The sequence below is a fragment of the Rhagoletis zephyria genome, unplaced genomic scaffold (genome assembly GCF_001687245.7).
Source record: "Rhagoletis zephyria isolate East Lansing unplaced genomic scaffold, Rhagoletis_zephyria_1.1 Rzeph_scaffold_00855, whole genome shotgun sequence".
NCBI lineage: Eukaryota > Metazoa > Arthropoda > Insecta > Diptera > Tephritidae > Rhagoletis > Rhagoletis zephyria.
In genome coordinates, this window is record NW_016157939.1 from 35,611 (window position 1) to 45,842 (window position 10,232).

At 34.4% G+C, this 10,232-nt stretch overlaps 1 protein-coding gene across 1 annotated transcript in view; it reads left to right on the forward strand.

The window, feature by feature from the left end:
- Positions 1–490: 490 nt before the first annotated feature.
- LOC108361814 (uncharacterized) overlaps positions 491–10,232 on the forward strand; it is a 140,681-nt gene continuing 130,939 nt past the window's right edge. Inside the window, exon 1 of the mRNA XM_017614580.1 lies at positions 491–556. The gene's annotated coding sequence lies outside the window, so the exon portion shown is untranslated. The remainder of the gene's footprint in view (positions 557–10,232) is intronic.

Sequence of the window (10,232 nt, forward strand, 5' to 3'; positions counted from 1 at the left end):
AACACTGAAAATCGGGATTTAATCGGTACAAATATGAAAAATCGGCACACTTAATATTTAGCGGGACAATTTTATCAAAATCGGTACTGTGCCGCCAAAATCGGTACGAATGGTCACCGTATTTATACATATGTATATAAACACAAATGTCTAAACAAAAAAAGTAAATTAATACAAACGCTGCCATACCCGCTAGCCGTTTTGCTCTACGAAACCGCTGTGGTTGCTTAAATTTCAATTTGAATATTTTACAGGAATAATTTGTAAACCACAATTACATAAATAGATACACACACGCAATGCAGCTGCATGCTATAAAAGTATAATTAGTCAATACATATGTACATACATACATATACATACATATATTTGATTATCTATATTTTATTAATTAAATTTTAACTATTTTTTCTCGTTGCAGGTAAGCGAACACTTTTCGATGGGCTGTTTGTCTTATCCAAATCCATATTATTATTTAATTTAAAGCTCTATTACCAGCATATGAAGCGCTTCGGTAGTGGTTTGTTATATTTAAACAGCTGACAATACTGTATGTGTAAGTACACTTTTTCTGCATATATTCAAATAAAAATTAAATTACCGCTTTAATTCAACTAATATTTAATGATGTTTAAATAATTGGCATCGATTTACTCTAAAATAAATTTTGTTATTTGTGGTTTACACATGTACATACATACATACAAATGTAATTACAAAGTTATTGCTGGAAAACGCCTGCTTTCCCCAGGGTCAGTTATATGTACGTCACATGCTTACGAGTGAGATGAGCGTGTTGCATTCATGATTTTTCACTGCATGATAAAGCTAAAAGTATTATTCATAAGAAGGCATTGAATTAAATAAAAAATAATATAGTTTTTCTCCTTAAATTTATTCTGAACTAAATATTTTTACTACTGTTTTATATTTTGGTTTGTGTTCCCCGAAAAAAGTATGGTACCCTGCTCGATGCTTGTGCAACGGCCAGAAGTTATAGAGGCTACTGCCACACTAGTAGTGAGCCCTTAATAAAATCACAATACTTTTTTAAATATTTTATAATATAGTGAAACAAATTTGCACTTAAAAAAATCAGGTAGAATTTTTGTGCATTAATAAAAATAAAACATTTTTTTAATATATATACTTTTTTTTAATATAGTGAACAATATACAAAATTTTGAATATTTCATATATTTTTTTTTTACTTTTTTATCAAAATGTCGGGCATGTAGTTTGATAGCCCATTTACATACAGTATTGGCCAATACAATAGCACCGCCATTTCAAAGTGATATTGTTTCCCACTTATGTTTATTTATTTATTTTTAGGAATTTTCAATTAAAATGTAGTTCATTATCTAACAAAGCCCATATTAACCCAAGTTTAAAACTTTGTAGAAGACTTCAACAAAATTTCACTAAAGTTTCAAACCTTTTTCTCAGAAGTGTTAGCATTTTTTTGAGTACACAGTTTTATAGCCTATTCAATTTTAGTCTAACAATGTGCCAGTTTCAAGTGGCTAAAAATCACCGTTGATTTTTTAGAATTGTTTTCGCCGAAAGTGTTGCGACAAAAAAAAGTTCTAAAAAATCAACGATAATTTTTAGCGACTTGAAACTTACACATTATCAGAATGGTCTATAAAACTGTGTACACAAAAAAATTCTAACAGTTCTGAGAAAAAAGTTTGGAATCTAAGTGCAAATTTGTTTCATATTTTTGTAGTCTTTTACGAAGCTTTAAACTTGGTTTTTTATGGGTTTTGTTAGAGAATGAACTGTATTTTAATTGAAAATTCTTAAAAACTAATAACTAAATATAAGTGTCAAACAATATTACTTTGAAATAGGGGTGTTATATATATATGGCCAATACTTTAATTTTAGATAATAATGTGCAAGTTGGGTCTGATCCAATATACTCGATGATAGAAAATTGTCTAAAATCAACCAGAATTTTGACGTACTTCAACTTACACTTAAATTTAAATGACCTTTTAAAGTGCACACAAGAAAATTTTCTTAAAAAATTTTAATTAAAAAATTTAAAATTTTGGTGAAAACTTGCCAAATTTCTCAAAATTTTTTACAAAGTTTGAATTAATAGTTTTTGTTACAGTATGAACTATATAAAAAAAATGTATGATATTTTATATATATTTTTTTTTTAACTTACACGATTCACCCTGATATATATTTTTTTTTAAGTAGTGATAAGGTTTACGTGGCCACACGCGTTATTCCGGTCACAAGGAGATACACTTAGAACAACTCGTGAACATAAATTAGGTTAGGTTAGAGCTTCAATACTTAGGTCTGCTTATCACTACCTCCCAGTTAAACATCATTACTGACGTTTTTGACATCATGCATACATATAGCATGTGATCAATAAAGAAAGTGTTGTATTTAACCGGAGCTTCCACCTCAGTTTCGTGTTAACCTGACATTGAACAAACGGCTCTTCGACTTTCGACTAGACAGCTCCCCTACTCCTAGTTGGAGAGTCAACCTCGAGAGGGGCTAAATAACTTTTCGAACCTGCCACCCACTAAATTGTAAAAAAAGGGGTAAATTCATATCATTTTAATTTTAAACCTGATTTCTAACTGTGACAAGTTTAACGTATCGCGAAAATGTTTCAGGATTTTCTTAATTTTTGTTTTATTAATTTTCAAGCCCTGGTGAATATTTGAAATTATTTGGAGTATTCAATAGGGGTATTCACGATCCGGTGCATACTGTCTAGCATGGTACGTAGATGGCATAAATAGCATGATTGGCTAATTCTGTTGTTGTTTGAACACCATGCTAGACAGTATGCACCGGCTCGTGAATACGCTTAATGTTTTTTTCAGGTAATTTCGGTATAATTTGGAAAATTTTTTGGCCTTTTTTTGGAATTTTTCGAGTGATTGCAAAATTTGTTTGATAACATTTCGCCTCATTGGAGAATTTTTGAGATATCTTTTTTTAATTTTTGCTTTTTACTTTTCAAGCTTTGGTAAATATTTGAAATGATTAGATATTCCACCTAAAGCTGATTAAATTTAAATGGACATGAAATACTTATTCTTATACATATATTATGCATACAAATGTACATACATTTCTCCTCAAATGCAGTTTTTATGCCCACCGGATCAATAAACTATTATTAACTGGGGCTACTTACACATACATACGTACATAGCTGTAAATATTTTAAATGAGTCATATTCCAGCGAAGTGACTTCCATCAGTCCACAGTCTCTGGGCAGCAATTAACCAGTTGAGACGTTGAATACAGCGCATCAACACATTTGGCTACATACATACATATGCAATACATATGTATATTACCCATAAAAGCAGGCAAGTAAGCGTATTTGGATATGGGTATGAATTTATTTGTCTTGACCAGCCAAAATCGTTTCTCACTGTGTTGATATTTGGGTCAACGCATAAAAATTTNTATGCCCACCGGATCAATAAACTATTATTAACTGGCGCTACTTACACATACATACATACATAGCTGGAAATATTTTAAATGAGTCATATTCCAGCGAAGTGACTTCCATCAGTCCACAGTCTCTGGGCAGCAATTAACCAGTTGAGACGTTGAATACAGCGCATCAACACATTTGGCTACATACATACATATGCAATACATATGTATATTACCCATAAAAGCAGGCAAGTAAGCGTATTTGGATATGGGTATGAATTTATTTNGTATATTACCCATAAAAGCAGGCAAGTAAGCGTATTTGGATATGGATATGGATTTATTTGTCTTGACCAGCCAAAATCGTTTCTCACTGTGTTGATATTTGGGTCAACGCATAAAAATTTTAATGCCTACAGCAACAAGCAGCGAATAAATGTTAAACTTTATGTACATTAACACGGTTATAAATAAATTGCTGTAGATGCACATACGAAAGCATGTATGTACATATGTACGCGTGTTTAAGCATGTGTGTGTATAGTGCACATTGGCTTAAACTGGATTAACTTTTACTTTCGCCACGCGCTCGCTCATACGCTTTAGTGGTGTTTGGCAAATGTTAAGCACTTTCGCTTGCGTAGGACCTAGGTATATGTACGTGCTTGTTTGCGCGTGTGTGTGTTGCGTAAAAGTCTAATTTTAGGCGCACGCCCATAAATACATATATATGTATGTATGTACATTCGCATTTGCTGCGTTGCATTCCGCAGTTAAGTGCAATTCGATTTCTACCCTGCCAGTGCGTTTTATGCCAAACAGACTGAGCTGGTAAGTGAAAATAGGTCAAATATTTGCACGAGGGAAGAGCAGGGAAGGGGGGAAAAATACACAAAACGCAGCAAAACGTGAATATGTAAAAATTCAAACACTAACTTTTCAAGCAGCGAAACTGCGCCGCCAAACGCGTTCAAATGTGGCAAATGCCAAAGACCCATTAACCTCTTTTTTTTGCGTGAAGCAGCAGTTACAATGGAGTCGTCGAGAAGGGAAATGAACGGCGAAAGCGCGCGGTAAAATATGAATATTAGAGAAAAATTAAAAAAAAAGAAAAAAAACCTAAATGAAGAAAATGCGTATGGTTGCTGCTGCCAAGGCTCACAAGAATCCAACTTCAAGTACATATGTACATACATATATGAATACGTATTTTTCTAACTATTTATGTCAGGCTGCTCACTTTGGGCACCACTAGGCTCAGCGCCAAGATATACATATGCATGTGCAGAAAATTTCAAGACAAAGAAGAAAAAATGATAAAGTACCTAAATTTTGTGCGCTGAAGCCAGAAAAAAATGGTAAAATAAACAAACAAAAAAATGATGGGAATAAAAGCTGCCAAACAGCCTGGTTTACAAACATAACGCAATTCGTTCGCAGAAGCAGCAAAGAAAGCGACAACATTTGAGCAATATTATGGGCAGCATTGGCAGAAGCACCAGCATCCAGGACCTAAGCGACATTGTGGTCCACCAGCATTAGCAGCACAAACCGTGCAGCATTTAACAGGCAGCAATTCTACATACCGAACACAAGAATACCACACGAGCTTTCGTCAGCCAACGCATTTGCGCTATTACCTCCTGTGCTTCTCCCTCGACATGTGACATTTTCCTGCTGTATGTAGCTTTTTAGGCGCATGCGTGCTGCTACTCATTTACTCTTCATTGTACTTTTTCTCTCTTTTTTTTTGTAAGTCACTGTCGTTAAATTCTCTTTGTAGTTAATATTTAGTATACAGCTGGCAGTTTTGTTTTTGTGCATTTCCAATTGTTGATTTCCAATCGTGATTTTCTTGCAGCATTTTAGGAGCTGCGTAGCATCTGGTTCTTATGCGTGAATATAAATATATTGGTATATATAAATATATTCGTATGTATGCAGCCACAATTTTACTTATTTACACAAGTGCCTTGTTGGTTGGTTTTTCATAATTTGGCTTGCAAAATTAATTTGCCTAGATACCAAACAATTTGTATGTGTGCGTGTAAGAAGCAACACACGGTATTCAAATTTAAAGCAAAATTTAAAATATTTAAGCCAACTCGTTGTCGTAGAAAAAGTTGTACTACTTGCAAGACTATTCTAGTAGACAGCTGCAACAGCACATTGAAGATAAGTCCAATTTTGGCTGCGCACTCTGCTGTCGTCTAACTTTCGGTAATAATTTCCACAACTCTTACGCTGTCTCTCCTAGCGAATGTCATTGGCATGAATCGGTATGGGCTTTAAGCCATATTAAAAATTTTTTCATAATTTAAATTTTCTTAGTTCTTATATATATCTATATATTAATACGCTGACATAAATTTGGTCACCGTTCATTTGGTGATTCTACAGAACCGATTTCAAAACCAAGAACAAGATGGGAAGGTATTTTTCTGTTACCGAAATTTATCGAATCATCGCAGTTTATATTTCGTACGCATCGAATTATTCAAATTCATCAATGATTGTTGAGTTGTCGAAATTTATAGACACAGAAACTTAGTTGTCGAAATTTACAAATAGTTATCGAGCTATAAGAATTTATGGGATTATCGAAATTTGTCAATTTAATGAAATTTAGCAAGTTATCGATATTTTTTGAGTTATCATTATTTAAAGAGTTAAAATAATATACCGAGTTATCGTAATATATCGAGCTCTTTCTGCATATCAAGTAATCAATATTTATTGGTTTACTAAAATTTGTCGACCTATCGAATCGAAGTTTTTAGAATTTTCAAAATATATCAATTTATCGAAATTTCACGGTTATATAAGTTTGTGAAGTTTGTGTTTCCAGAGTGTAACGAGTTATCGAAATATGGACCTACCGAAATTAACCGAGGTATCGAAATTTATGGAGATGTTCGAAGTTTATGGTGTTATCGATTTATATCGAAATATGTATATTTTTCAGTTATCGAAAATTTTCGAGCTTTCGAAATGCCTGTTATCGAAATTTATCGAATGTAATCGAAATTATTCGAGTAATCGAATTTTGTTAAACTATCTTACTTTAGTGTTTTTTAAATTCATCGAGTTATCGATATCTATAAGATTATCGAAATTTATCGTCAAACTGGGATGTGTCGGGTCAATTCCAAGTACTACCAAAGTCCTCCAAGAACCTTCAAAAATAAAAAACAATAGTTCCGGTTTAGTTCCGGTAAGTAATTTTTTACCTTATAAGTTAAGCCACGTGCTAAGTTAGAAAACCTCTCCAAGCTAAATTTTACAGCGCCGCTATAAAAAATTCATGCATGGACCCTTTCTTGCTCATCCTTATTAATAACACAAGGCGTACTTACCGTGACTCGAAAAATAACTATCTAAAAAGCGACAGTCGCCGGAAGCAGATTGGTCGCTCTAAGGACCAATTTTTTCTCGCAACCCACAAGATAGAAACCGTGTTTCTTAGCAGCGGCAAGAAGTAGAAAAAGTGTAACTTAGAGTAGTCGATGATATAAAGGAATAACTACCTGGAAGTAATTTTTGGATTATCGGTAATTTATTCATCAACAAAAAGATTGCTGTGGGTGACAGGTTATGACTGGTAATGAGACACCTGACCCTTTGGCAAAAGTTGCCTCGGACCGGACATTTCTAGGTCCGCAACCATTATAGCACCCCCACCTTTGGCCATCGAAGCCAACATCAGAAACTGGGCTCAGCAGTGACTGGGGCATCGAGGGGTACAGAAGGTCTATCTCGTTTTTTGCTTTCATTAAGCAAACGGGACTGCAGACAACTTATTGGACTGCTGACTGGTCACTTCACGTGGCACACACACCTGACTGTGATAGGGATATATGACAACTCCATTTGCGAATTTTGCCTCGAAGAGGATGAGCGTGAGCAATTATGTAGGTATGATGCAGTTGGCAGCGATGTGTTGAGAGATGAACACCTCAGCTCCTTGACACCCTAAAATCTACTAAGGTTTATTCGTAAGTCGTGCAGATTTACAACAGATTCAAAGGGACATGGCTTCGATAGTGGCCCTGACAATTGTTTCTTAATGCAGTTTTGAATAGAGCGGATCGATACAGCAGTTCAAACAAATCAGGGTTCTATATTTTTTATAAAAAAAAAACAAATTGTAAATTGAAAAACATTGTGAATGGTAAAAAACAAAATCAACATGTGAACATTTGTTGAAGTCACTATATATGATAACAAAACTAAGAGTCTCCAGACCATCGAATCCTAGGTTCATTGAATTGATTGCCTTTAATAAGGGTTCCACAATTTTGCTTGAATAGTCCTTCAAGAAATATAAAACTGAGATTTGGATTGATGAATCATTTAGGGTATATAAACATAAATATCTTCCGGTGAATCTTTGTTCAAACAGAGTTCACTTGCTTATAGGAAAAGGAGTATAAAAAGGTTTTGGACCTTTTTCAACTAACTGGAGTTCTTGTGCTAGAAGGTAATTTCCAGAAAAAAAAATAATAATAATAGATATTCTTATATATTATATAATAATATATATTCTTTATTCGGGGAATCTCTCAAAATATCGATCCTAACCGCCAAAAAGACGTAAGCGATATTTTTTGTATATATTTTTTTGATGCAGAATTGTTCCTAGCGCAACAAGGTGATTTTCTGCATCAAAAATAAGATTTTGAAAAAATGTCGCTTTGGTCCTTTTTGCGATTAGGGCTCGATATTATCAAAATTTTTTTTCTTTGAACGTTTATTTTTTATATATTTTTTTCACAGAAACTCAACTCAATCTCTTAACTGTTCTTAAAATGTAGCATACCGAGCCCTAAAGGCGCTGGCCCAATGCAAGCTTGCTCTGCACGCCTTACTTACTTTAATTTACTTTAAAAATTCGTTTGGCCAAATGACGGCTTGGAACGCTGTCAAAGCTACCAGCTGTGTAGTTAAAAAATTAAGGTCTGTTCCCTTACACTATGAATAATTTCCCACAAAATTCCAGAAAACTAAAAAAAAATACAAACAATCTTTTCTGATTTATTTTTAAATTATGGAGTTTTGCTTTGCTTTAAACACGCAAAATGTTGTATTCAAAGTTCCTGTAAAATTTGTAAAAATGGACTTAGCAACTTTTCAGCCAGCGATATGTTAAATATAAATATGGAAACATATAATCATTTTTATTATACTTTGAATAACTTATATTATATATATTTTTTTTAATTACGTAAAAAAAATTGTGTACATAAAAGTGTGCAGCAGTTTGTTTGAATTGATTTAGAACGGGAACATACCTTTTTGTCAAAAGTCTACGAAACGCTTTCAAATAAAACATTTGCTATTTGAAACTTTGAGGCGCTTAAAGCAAGTGAAGCAAAGCTGCCATTTGGCCAGCCTTCATACATTTTAGTATATTCCAAATAACTTTTGACAGTTCTCAAAGCGAGGCAAGCAAAGCAAGCCTGCATTGGGCCAATACCTTAACCGCCAAAATAACGTAAGCGACATTTTCTTCATAATTTTCTGTTTGATGCAGAAATGCATCTAGATACTCTGGGAATATTTTTCTGCATCAAAAAGAAAATTTTGAAAAAATGTCGCTTACGTTATTTTGGCGTTGAGGGTTCGATACTTTGTTGAAAATTTGATTCTACTCTTGTTCAACATTAATAATTCAACTTTACCATTTGCGATTTTTTTCCACTAATTCCATTAAAGATCCAAGTGTGTTTATGCCTGCTATTCCCTTTTCAACATAATTTTCTTGATGTTTTTGCGCGCACCGCCTTTCCGCTTAGTTAACTTTTGTGTGCTTTCGCTTCCTTAAAGCTATCTAATTTCTAAAGCAGCGCCTCGTAAAGCTTTGCCATAAATTGTGCTAAGCCCCAGCATGAATTTATTTTTCTTCTTTTTCTTTAACAACTCCGTTATTTGAGCAGCAGCAACATCAACGTCATCGTCATCGACAACATAACTGTAAGACGTTATAATTACTAACAATTCATATGTATGTGTTTGTGTGTGAAAACAAACGCCAAGCATTGCCATATGAAACTACAAACTCACTTCTTCCCTCCGTCCTTCCTTCCTTCCCGTCTTATAAGCACCAACACCATTACACCATCAGCAACCTTCTTCAAAAAAAAAACAAAAAAATAATAACACCACCGGCCGCTTTTCTAGCATTCGCGTGTACTTCCACCTACCAAAACCATTGCGGCGTCTACTTGAGCCTCGTCAGCATCCTCATCAGCAGCATCGTCGTCGTCGCCATTCATGTCGAGTGGTTGTACTCGGGAAATATGGGTCAAGTTTTTGTTATTCCAACTAAAGTGGAATAAGTGGAAAATATTCGGGTGAAGTGTAGAAGCGTTAGAAGCGAAGCGCGCGAGCTCTGCTTGCTACGACTGCAGCTACAGCTCTTGCTGTTTATGATGCTGTTGTTGTTGTTGTTGATTCGGAAAAAAGAAGCACAAGAGCAGCATCGGGAAAAAAAAGCACATCGTTCAGCAGCAACTGAAGTATTCAACAAACAGCCGCGGCTTCAGCGTAGGCATTAACACCACATAGGAGCAAGAATAGCAAGGAAAATAAGACATTGGCAGAGCGGTAAACGAAGCAGCCGGAGAAAATCATAAAAGCATTAATGCTTGATAAAAAGGGAAAATAAAAAAAAGCGCAAAAATGGTAAAGCAAAGAAATTAAATTATATTTTTTTTTGCTCATATTCCCTGCCATTTCCACCTTTGGCGCTCGCGCGAATCATGTGCCAACGCATTAATGCATGCACTCATTATCT